Consider the following 12,073-nt stretch of genomic DNA (forward strand, 5'->3'; position numbering starts at 1 on the left):
TGCTAAAACTATATGCTCCCCCTGAGAAGATGAAGTTCCTTCCTTTTGAACAATTTTTTCATCCCACTACTCCCCCTTTGACATCAATGACAAAGGTTGTCATTCGCTATCAGTGGAGTCCTGCTTGGATTCTTGTAACTGGTGGGTTACAATCTGAAAGATATCTGTCAAAACTAAATTTATGCCATTGTTGAATTTTTTGCAGTCTTTTATTGCCTCTTGTGTTCTCTGCACTGTACCAGTGAGTATGTGCATTTGCTCTTCCGGTTTCTTCAGTCCAGGAACCAGAGCCTCAAATATTTATTCTCTCAAGGAAATAAGATACTGTAGTCTTGGACTAAGTCTGCATTTTAAGTCCTTTGCTTTATCCTTTATTCCCTGTTTGTCTTTCTCCAATTTCTTGATTTTCTCTTCCTACTCTAAAATTTTCTTTTCTAGTTCAAAAAATAAATTTGATGTTCCAATCAAATTGTCAGCAATATTATTTAACTTCTCTTGAGCTTTGCTAATCTCCTTGTCAAGATCCTCTGTTAAGACATTTGTTTTTCAATTATCCCTGTACAGTTTCTTGAAGTCAAGAATTATTTCTCCAAGTTCCGGTAATAGAGTATCCATTTTCTCCTTGTTCTTATTTACAATATCCTCAAAGAATTTTTCTTTTTCTTTTATCATCCTCTCCTTAAATGTAACCTCATTTATTTGATCATCAATTATTAGGTTGCTGGTGATAAACTTAGATAATGTGTTTAGTTGACCTAAAGAATCTTTATTCTCAACACTGCACTTTGGTGCTATCAATTTAAGAATTGGTATAGTATCATCAATAGCCTTATAGGCTTATGCATTGCATTACATGATCTTCTTTATTGAATATAATAAGACCTCTATTACAATAGTAGGTCTGAATTCTATCATAGCTGTACCAAATGTTTGTTCAACAATTTTTACAATAGCCATGCTACTAGTTGTACTTATTTCTTTGCTTGGTTCGACCTCTGGTAGGTCTGTTTGAGTTTGCATTTCCACAAACAAAGGTTTAGGCTTTTTGGTTTGGGCAGGTGGCACTATCTCTATCTGTACCTATGCTTCAACCTGTACTAGTTTGGGTTTCTCCAAATGTGTCTCAGATGGTTTCTCTGAGCTTTCACTTGCTGGTTCCTCAGTTTGTGCCTCTGACCTTTGCTTAGCTGGTTCTTTAGATGGTTTGTTTGTTATATCTACCGATTTCTCAATGGTATCCTCTGTCGGTTGGTCTACATGTCTAGGTGTTTCTGTTTTTAACTCAACCTCTGCAGCCAGTGACTCAATGTTCACATCTTTCTCCTTATCCTCAGTGGTCTCTCTGTCAACCACGACATTAACCTCCTAAGTATCTACATTAACAATATACAAAATTTCTGATTCAGGGTTTGTATCTTCTACAAGAGTCTCCATACTCTCAGTGGCCGGTTGATTTGTAGTAGTATTTACCGGTGGAGTATCTAAAGGAGGTGGGGGCATATTGTCAGTTATTTTAAAACTTGGTGGTCGACCTACCTTGCCTTTACCCTTGTCTCTATCCTTTTGATATACTCTGATAGTTTTAGGTTTGAGTAATTATTCCTCTTTTTCTTTCTCCACAAAGAAAATATCCCATCCATCAGTTGTTTCCTTAGATACTTTAGTTACTCTGCCAGCCATTAATGCTACATGTCGGTGAGCAATAGAGAATACTATCCGGTTAGCCTCACTGATTAATTTGTCTATTTCATTGTGTGAGTTAACTGGATGCACTGCCAATAATTTTTCAATTTTAATCTTTTTATCTAGTTCAACAATAGATAATATTCTAGCTTCTAATCTCCTATACAAGTCATTTGGAATTTCATCAACAATTTGCATCAAAAACTTCTTGTATATATCTAAGTGTAGAATTACACTATTCTCTATACTTTCCTTATCATCAACTGACAGTGTATTGTACATGTTATTGATATTCTTCAGCTTAACATCCTCTATAATTTCACTAAGAAGTTTGTCAATGGGAGCAATAGTTTGTTTCACCTTCTTCTTAGGAGTCATCTTCTTTCCTGGAGGACTTACTACCTGTTGCTTCTGTCTTGTCCTTTTTGGTGTAGGAGAAGGTGTTGGTGAAGGTTTTCTTTTCCTCTCAACTTTCTTAAATATAATAGGTATGTCACTTTCTGAAGAAGATCCAATCGATGAAAGGTGAGTTTCTAGTTGAAGTGCTTCCAACTCACTTTCAATTATACTAGTTTGTTTTAGCACATCTTCCTTGATTTCCTTTACCTGCCGGGTTCCTTTTCTAATAGTTGCTTCTACCTTCTTAACTCTTTTCCTTTATTGTATAGTGCTCTCAATTATTTTTGCACTACCAAATAGTCTCTCTTCCAGTTCATTAGGAGCTTCAAGGAGGGCTTTTTCATAAGTTTCTATGATATTATCATCTATCTCATAGCCCATTTCAGTTACCCATATGGTTCTAGGGATAACTGCCTCCATCCAAATTTCATCTTTTCTTGATGACAAAATAGATTTCCTTTTGATACTTATCCATAATAGCTTGTGATAGTCTTACTTTGTTCTTCATTCAAGCCTTAAATGCTTGAAAATGCTCATTTATGTTTTTCTCCCCATTCTCTCCCATATTGTTTTATAGTTTTGATAGTTGTTTTCCTACTGGTATATCATAACCAAAATCTCTAGCACCAATACCAGGTACTTGTTTGGTTATGTATAGAATCAAACAAACAAGTAAGTGTCCAAATTTGAATGTCTCCTTTTTGTCTGTTTTGATCTTACCTAAATTGTCTATCAACTCATCTTTGAGCCATTCACATATGTCAATTATTGCATTATCATTTACCATATCATAGGCACTCTTAATACATAGGCTAGAAATTGAGTTTAACCTATTTGTAGGTGTAGCCTTATAACCTAAGATCATACTGATAAATCTGACATTTGTATCCTTCACATCATTTACCGTTAGAGATCTCTTATCAAATGTTGCACCGGTTAGTTTTGTCACTAAGTCATTTGAGACCTTCTTAGTTTTGTCAGGTCTGTTGTTGGTGGAGGGTAACCTGTTACAACTTTTACTGCTTCTTTTGTGATTTTATGAATAGAGTCTAACTAGAAGAATTCACCATGTACTCTTCTTAACACAATCCTTATGATATCATTGGGGAAATCCGGGATACTAAGTATTTCAGTGAAACCTAGGGTTTCTACTATCTTATGTTCATGTTTGACATTTCTGGATTTATCACAAATTACAGTCTCATACATATTTTTAATTTCATCATCACCTAGTTCATCAATATGACAATGTATGTACATTCTAGGGTCTTCAACATATACTACTCCTTTAGGGATTTGAGAGAATGCACCTATGCTATCATCTTTCTTAGCAATTTTGGGAACTAGCTGAAAGACGGGTCTAGGTCACTTAACAACTTCAACAACAGTAGGGTTTGCAATAAATTCAGGAATGGATGAAGATGCCATAGCTATAAATACCTCAATCTACCTTAACGATGAATGCTTGGATGGATTGCTTCATTTCTTTTCTTGGAGTACCTTCGCTCGAGAATTTTGGCGCTCTCAAGGATTTGAATGCTCGGTGAATAAAAAGGAGTTAAAACACTTGCTTTATAATTTTATTTTTGCTAACTACCACATTTAATGTTTGTTGGTTAAGTCACAACTTAAGTCATCTGCCGGTATAGAAGTAATTTCAACTTCTCACCATCAACCAAGCGAATAATAGCATGTTTTTCATTTTGTTGCTAAAACCCCAAAAGAATTTTCTTTAGTTAGATGAGGAGTCTCCTGTTGGTGGAGTGTTACTTTGTTCTACCAGTGGAGGAGTAATCACATCAACATTCTGATCTGACTTTCTGATCCATTGTTTTGAAAATTCTTGCTTTACCTCTTCAACTTTTTCTTTACCTTTCAAAGTAGGACCCTTGTTATTTGTAGATGATGCCTTACTTCTACAAAATTTAGCAATATGTCCAATCTTGTTACATACATAACAAGTCACATTGTTAATTTGAATAGATTTCCCATATCCTATGCCGGTATGTGTTTTGCATTGATTAGATAAGTGCCCAAATCTTCCACAAACATAACATCTCACATCCATTCTGCAATTTTCTGAATTATGACCAACTTTGTTGCATTTAGAACATTGACCAGTGGGTGTATTAGTGTTCTGATAATTTCTAGATCTACACTGATTTTCTCTATGACCATACTTTTTATAGTTAAAGCATTTTCCATTAACCTTATAAGCAGTAGGTTGTCTTACCATTTTGCTATGATCATGATTATTTGCAGTACTAGAGGTTTCACCAACTTCAAAGCCAAGGCCATTTGTATCACCATTAGGTTTCTAATTCTTCAACATGTCACCAAGTTCTTTTGAACTTTTCTTGAATTTCTCCTTGTGATGATTTGCAGCAGTTAGTTCACTTGCCAAGATTCCTTTCTGTCTTATGAGTTCAGTTCTGTCATTTTGTGTGTGCATCAGATCTATCTTCAACATATCATTTTCATGACCGAGTCTTGTATTTTCATTTCCAGCATCATTTAGTCTTCTGGCCAAGTCTTCTTCATTCTTCTTTCTATCTTCAATTTCTTTTCAAAATCTCATAGTCATATCCTACATCTCATTCTGTGTTGTACTGATCTCTTGTCTTAGCTTGTTTACCAGATCATTAAGAGTTTCCTTTTCATCATTCTCATTCTTCATCTTTTCACAAAGTTCTCTTCTCTTATTTCTTGCAATGGTAAGATTTTCTTGAAGTGCTTGAATGATATCCTGAGTAGCCTTTAGATCATCTTCAAGTTTGATATTCTTCACCTTTTCTGCATCATAGTCTGAAAGAGTTTTTTTCAATTGTTCTCTCAAGTTTTCCATCTCTATCGGTGACAAGATCTTCCTCAAGCTGTTAGGTTTCTGAAAATAGAGGACCAAGCTCTAATACCAATTGTTAGGATTAGGATTCCCAAAGATACTGAGAGGGGGGACTGAATTGGTATCTGGCTGGTTAATAAATTTACTTGACTTAAAACATGGCATATTAAAACTGTGTACCAGTAAGATAGAAATAATGCAGTAAACAAGAATAACAACAACCACATGAGAAGCACACCATAACAAAATATTTTAATGAGTAAAAATGGTGTGGGAAAAACCTCGGTGGGATTTGTGACCCACAATATTCCCTTACTGGCCAATAAGGGAATATTACTCTTACAATAGGGGTCTACACATGCAGGAAGGCCAATTGCCTAGAGCTCACTGCTCAATTACAAAAGAAGTCACACTGACTTACAAAAATGGATTATATTAATCCAATGTCTTGTACTGCTTCAGATTAGCATCTGTTATGCCAGATCCAGTACCGGTTTAAGCTCTGGTACATACATAAATCCTTAACCTATAATTTGCATAGTAGGTCTACTTATCTCACATCCTATCACAAATCTTTCCTATTACAAAAAGATCTCATACATATATGAGTCATATTACAACTCACCATATCGGCTTACAATGATTTTACAATTAATTACTAAATACATTATAAACAAAATTCTTGTTGGCTAGGGTGCCGGTATCCTTCCTTTCATTGTTGGTGTTCTGTGTGCCGGTGTAGAGTTTGTCATTGCCAGTTCCAGTGTCCTATCTTGCTGGTATCACATGATTGCAAGGTTGCCATCAATGCCAAAACCTTCAATCACCTGCAATTTCTCATTGGACTGTGCATTTGCCAACATTGGGAACCCTAGAGAATGCGCCCGCAGAGTGTTCTTTCTTAGCTATCTGGGGAACTTCCTTGAAAATGGGTCTTAGCCTATACTTAAATTCAATATTATTGGGATTTTCAATGAAAGTAGGAGAAGATGATCCAGATGCCATTTTGAAGAAATACCTGGAAAATGATCATCGGTGTAAAGATTTGATTTCTTCTCCGATGATTGTTGGAAATCCTCTCAGAATGCCTTTGCTCGCTCTTAATCACTTGAGATTAACCTTTGCTTCTCTCTAGATTGATTGAATGCTGAGTGAGTGAAAATGAATTCACTTTCTCCTCTTATGAGCGAGTAAACCCTAATCCTTCACTATCATAAATGCTTTGCAGTGTACCCTATCGGATGTCGGTTTCACAGTCTTATGCTAGGTAAACCTTCCTTAATGATTAAGACAACTCTCCATATCTCTTTTAGATCTCTTTAAGATCTCCTTTGGGGAATATGCAAGATTTTCAATAGATTTTCCAACTCCTAAGGCGTATACCTTAGTTATCAGTGGAATTTCCTGCCAGTGCAAGAATGCTCCATTCTACCAGTGGAGTTACCAGTGTAGATCCATCTCAACTTGGTTCTTCAGACTTTCTAACCCATCTATTGGTGTGATCTTGTTGTATTTCATCTACCTTCTTCTTTCCTTTCTCATTTCCTTTATCATTGCTAACCGGTTGAGTCTTGCTTATGCAGTACTTAGCAATATGACCTATTTTGTTGCATGCACAACATTTAACATTGTTCTTTTGAATTGCTTTAACATATCTAATGTCATTCCTTCACCTACATTGATTAGCCAAATGACCAAACTTTCCACATGTATGATATTTGACATTCATTCTACAATCTTTTGATTTATGACCATATTTCTTGCAATTTGTGCATTGACCAAGAATAGAATTATAGTTTTGATTTTCTCTATTTCTATATTATTTAGCCATATGCCCAAATTTATTACAAACAAAGCATCTACCATTGAATTTATAAGCATTATATTGCCTTATTGGTTTCCTCTAGTTTGATGAGTTCTGCATACCGGTTGTCTAATCTTCATTTGCAGTATGAGAGCTTTCACCCTGTACAAATCCAAGTCCTCTAGAATCATCATTCTGCCTTTGTCTTTTCAATAAGTCATCCAACTGTGCAACACTAATCCTGAATTTTTATTTATACTCACTTGGAGTAGTCACATCATCTCTCAAAGTAGTTATTTGTCTTTCAAGATCTTGTTCATTGTTCCGAGAGTGTGACAAATTAGTTCTCAATAGATTATTCTCGCGAGTCAATCTGCCACATTCATCAAATTTATTTTTCAGAGATATAAAAATATTTTCTTCATTCTTCTTTCTGTCCTCAATATATTTTGATAACCTCATAGTCAGGTCTTGCATTTCATTCTTCATGAGCATGTTTGCTTGACTCAAGTTCTGACATTGTTCCTTAAGTGCATTTTTCTCTTCAACATCCTGGTTTTGCAAAAGTTCCTTTCTCTTGGCTTGAGTAGATGATAACCTTTCTTGCAAGACAAGAATGAATTCATTAGATGAATTCAATTCATCTTGCAATTTAAAATTCTTCAGCCTTTCACCGTCATAATCCTCAAGAGCCATCTCAAGTTGCTTATCCATAGCCATGTTCAATGATTTTGATTTTAGGATCTTCCTCAAGATGTTAAACTTCTTCCAAGGAACTAGGCTTTAATACAAATTGTTGGGATCCAAGAACACTGAGAGTGGGGGTGAATCAGTGTTCTATCGATAAGATATGATTTTACCCTTTTATAACATACACATATAAACCGGTAAATGAAGAAACATATAACTTGAAGCAAATAAACCATCCACATAAATGAACACCATAACACAAAATTTATACATGGAAAACCTCAAAGATGAAAAACCATGATGGGATTTGTGACCCACAATATCAGTTCACTAGCCATATGAAAGGATATTATATAAAATGGGGGTCTGCACTTGCAGGAAGGCACACTGCCTAGAGCACACTCCTCATCACAAAAAGAGTCTCACTGACTACAAGCTTCTGCTGAAACAAAACAGTAATAATCAACTCACAAAATGCATCTTCTATGCCAAAAAGAGTTCTGGTTATATTTTTGCTTTGTACCAGTTCATAAACCCTGAACACTTCTACCAGTATCTCGTCTCCTCCAAGAATGGTTTCCAAGCTATCTACAAATCATTGCATGATATAACATTCACATACAAATGATCTACATACATATACTTCATATTACATAGTCTCCTATATCCTTATTCCAATCTATCTCATCTCTCTCTATAATGACCTTAACAAACTGACCTATATACCCTTCACAAACAATATGCCTTATGTCGGATTACAATGTATTAAACAAAAGATATACAATGTCAGCCCTATACAATAATTACAAAATGATTTTACAAATAAAACTTCATTTGGGTCCAAGCCTGATGTTGGCTTCATTGAAGTGCTGGATGTCGGTGCCGGTGTTGGTGTAACCCTAGATTCTCCAATGCAAGTGTCTGTCGATGAATGCCTCATAGTGCTGGTGTATGATTCCTTATGAATCTTGTTGCCAAGTTACCATGTTGCCATCAATGACAACATATGAGTCCAATGAGTGTCAATTGCCAACATTTATCAGGGTCTTTTTTTGGACATAATCAACACATCTAGAACCCAACCAAGGTCAACATAATCATGTTAGTAATATCCACTATAAAGAAAACTTCACTTCTATGATGCCATTGCCAGTCATTTTGATTATCTAAATCGAATACTTACCATCCAAATAAAGTCTCCTAGCTATGTTGTTACCATGATAAGCAATAAAATTACCATCCAAGGGCCTCCTTTTCCTACTCCCACTCATCAATAAAATTTCTTTAACTTAAAAGGACACCAACAAAAAATCTCAATCTTGGATTTTCTTCAGACATCCACTATTCATTGAGATGTTCAGGATAAAAAAATGTATGAGTCAAGAGTCCTTAACAATATTGATCCATCTCAATTTCAAATTCATGAAACATCTATGCTCAAGTCACCTCACCTTCAACTAAATCAATATGTATTTTATTATTCCATCATGGGTGTTTTTATACATAAAGTAGTAACGATCCAAATTTCCAAAGTTCCAAATATTAGAAACAAAAATAAAATTAAATCAAAATAAAATCAAAAGAATAAATAGAATTTTTTTTTGATAGTGAAAACCCTTTAATGACATCTTGAACAGTACCATGATGAAACTCCACATGTAAATGTTACATGTAACAAATATTATTTATCATTTAATATATAACTTTTATCTTAAATAAATCTATATAAAAAGACTCACAACTGATTTAGATAATTTAAAATGCACAGACATACAATGGGCAGACTTAAAGTGTTGATATTGTGTGTAAGTGCGAGTGTGCAGGATTATTTTTCACCATCACTCCTTAAATGCCAGAGCGGTGATGATTGTATGAAAACCCTGTGTTGTGATACAATTTTTGTATGATGGTTTTAACTATTCAAAATTGTTCCATTGTTGTCATTTCTTATTTTTGTATTGTGCTTCTTTACATTGGATAATATAAAGTTTCCTCTTTTGCCATTTTCATATATATATAAGTGAAATTATCAATTTATTTTTTGCGACAAAGATTCTTTAATTTTTCTTTCTATTATAAATTTAAACAAGAAAAAATGAGCAATTATTTTGAATCTGCAAACTATGTACATTTTTTCACAATGCAATATGTTGTATGAATGATTGGAGAAACTCTAACTAGAAAAGATTCTTGAGTAGAATGCATATAAAAATTAAAAAATTCACTCATTTTGAATGATATATAGTATAATATTTATGATGGAAAACCTGCAACACTAATTGTTGTTAAAGAGAAAGAAATTTGGTACTATAAAAATTAAAAATCCTTGGCCTTGATAAGAGCTTATATCAATGGAGATGTGTTTAGACGCATATGTGGGTGCACATTTTCTTGGGAATCCCTGTTGGCAACAATGAAACAATCTTAGAGGGGGTGGGGGGTAGATGAATTAGTTTGTTCAAAAGCTTACTGAAACTTAAACCACAAAGTAAATCTAATAATCCACAGTTAAAGCATGAAACAACACCACATCAATAACACATATAACACCGATATTTTTGACATCGAAAATGGGTTAAGGGAACAACCATGGTGGGAACCTATAAAGATGGAAGTGAAGATATAATAGCATTAAATAATTAGAAATTATTTAATTGAGTGTACGTAATTAGAATTAAATAATTAAAATTTATTTAATTGAGTGAATGAGAGGATAAAATAAATCAAATTAAATTAAAAATAATAATAAAATATTTTAAAGCTTCTCATGGATTTAAGTATCAAAAACCTAAGATGTTATGTTAATAATTTTAAGTTATCAATAAAAGAATGAGAGAAGCTAGCATTCCAGGGCACGGAGGGGATTGGTAGTCACTATAGGGGGATGGACAAGAGAAATAATTATTACGAGGCTCCTTGGAAGACAAGACTCCTACTTCCAAAAATGACTAGGGCCACAAAAATAAAAGAGGAGATTTAGCAAATTGGAGGGAAGGGTTGATAACCATGAGAGAAGGATCAAGGATAATATATCTACATTTCTAAACAATATAACAATTTTCCCAACATGAGTGTTCAAAAACCTTGTGAATCCTTCCCTACAAAAAAAGGAATGGCCACTAGAATACTAGGAAGTCTATAGGAAGAGAAATGGAATATTGAAACTCTCACACAATCATATGCCACAACTATAGGAGACCTAGAGGTTTAGAAGGAGCAGACACAACTTGGCCAATAATAACAGATACTTCCAAAACCCATAAGGAAATAAGGGCTTGGTAGAAGAAAATGGTGGCGAGAAGAGTCAATTTACTAGAAGTAATAACTCATAAGACAATAAATTATGGGTTCTAAATAATAACAAACCCTATGAGACTATGCATCATAGGAAGAACATTCTGGACAATAGTGCAGACGAGAGTAGCATATAAAACTTGAAAACATGTCTTCCCAACAAATGGGTGAGAAAGGAGAAACAACCTTGAAACATCAACGTAGTTGATATTTAGTGGAGCCTCAAAGACTATAAGTAGAAAGGAATGATTTTAGCATTTCATTTTCAGAAGAATCTCTGAATGCCCAAATTCAAGATTTAAGATAAAAGGCCCTAATCTGTAAGCTCTAGAATCTCTACAAAAAATGAACTATATGAATGGATTTTCGAGAATTGCGTAGGAGTTAAATTATTTCTAGATTATGGTCAAGGGTTTTTTATTTCAATTCTTAAATCAAGGGAAGAAAAAGATCTAGATTTTAGAAATAAATGTTGGTTCTACTAGAGCTTAGGTCTCCATGTGCAGTTATGGAATCCTAACTTCAACATAGAGGATGGCAACACTAAATTCATCCCTTGTTAATTTTAGCTTCCTCAACTTCCCCTCCAATATTGAGAGAAAGATCCATTATAATCCATTGGAAATAAAATATGGATATTCATCAAATATGATCCTTTATCCATGGAAGATTATAACCTCTCCCCTAGGTTATGTCTTCTTATGGCCATAAACAAAGCCTTTCCATCCTTGAAGGTAATATCAAAATTTGGATCTTGGAGTCAAAAGTTCCTATATGAGAACCCTAACTCAATTTTCAATCTTTGATTCTCATCTGATCACATGACAAACAATTCCTTAGTGAAGTTCAAGCCTATCAAATGGGATATAAACAATAAGAACACTACAAACCCATTTCTTTTGAACCAAAACTATCATATCCTAATTAGAGAAAAGGTGGAGGAATTTTTCCCCAGAAATTAAATGGGGGAAACAATAATCGTAAAAAAAGAGACAAATTGTCCCTTTGGAGATTATTATGATCAATAAGGGTATAGAAGATTAGGAAGTTCCTATAACAAAAGATACCTATTTATCCTCTTACGGAAATTATTTGGGCATCTCACTACCACAACAACAAAAATAAACGATATTATTTGTCTAATGAAGAAAATGATCAAGCTAGAGATGACATTATTTCGGAACATTATGCAAAGAAGATAACAAAGGTAGTATTGGTAGACCATAATATACCCTACAGCCAAAACAGTTGTTCTTGGCCAAAGTGTCACCCAAAAACTATGAAGGTTATCATCTCAAAGGAAAAATACCCTGATATTCTTGAAAGAAGACCAAAAATTAGAATTCAAGGAGTAATTGGAA

This window comes from Cryptomeria japonica, chromosome 11, assembly GCF_030272615.1.
Source record: "Cryptomeria japonica chromosome 11, Sugi_1.0, whole genome shotgun sequence".
NCBI lineage: Eukaryota > Viridiplantae > Streptophyta > Pinopsida > Cupressales > Cupressaceae > Cryptomeria > Cryptomeria japonica.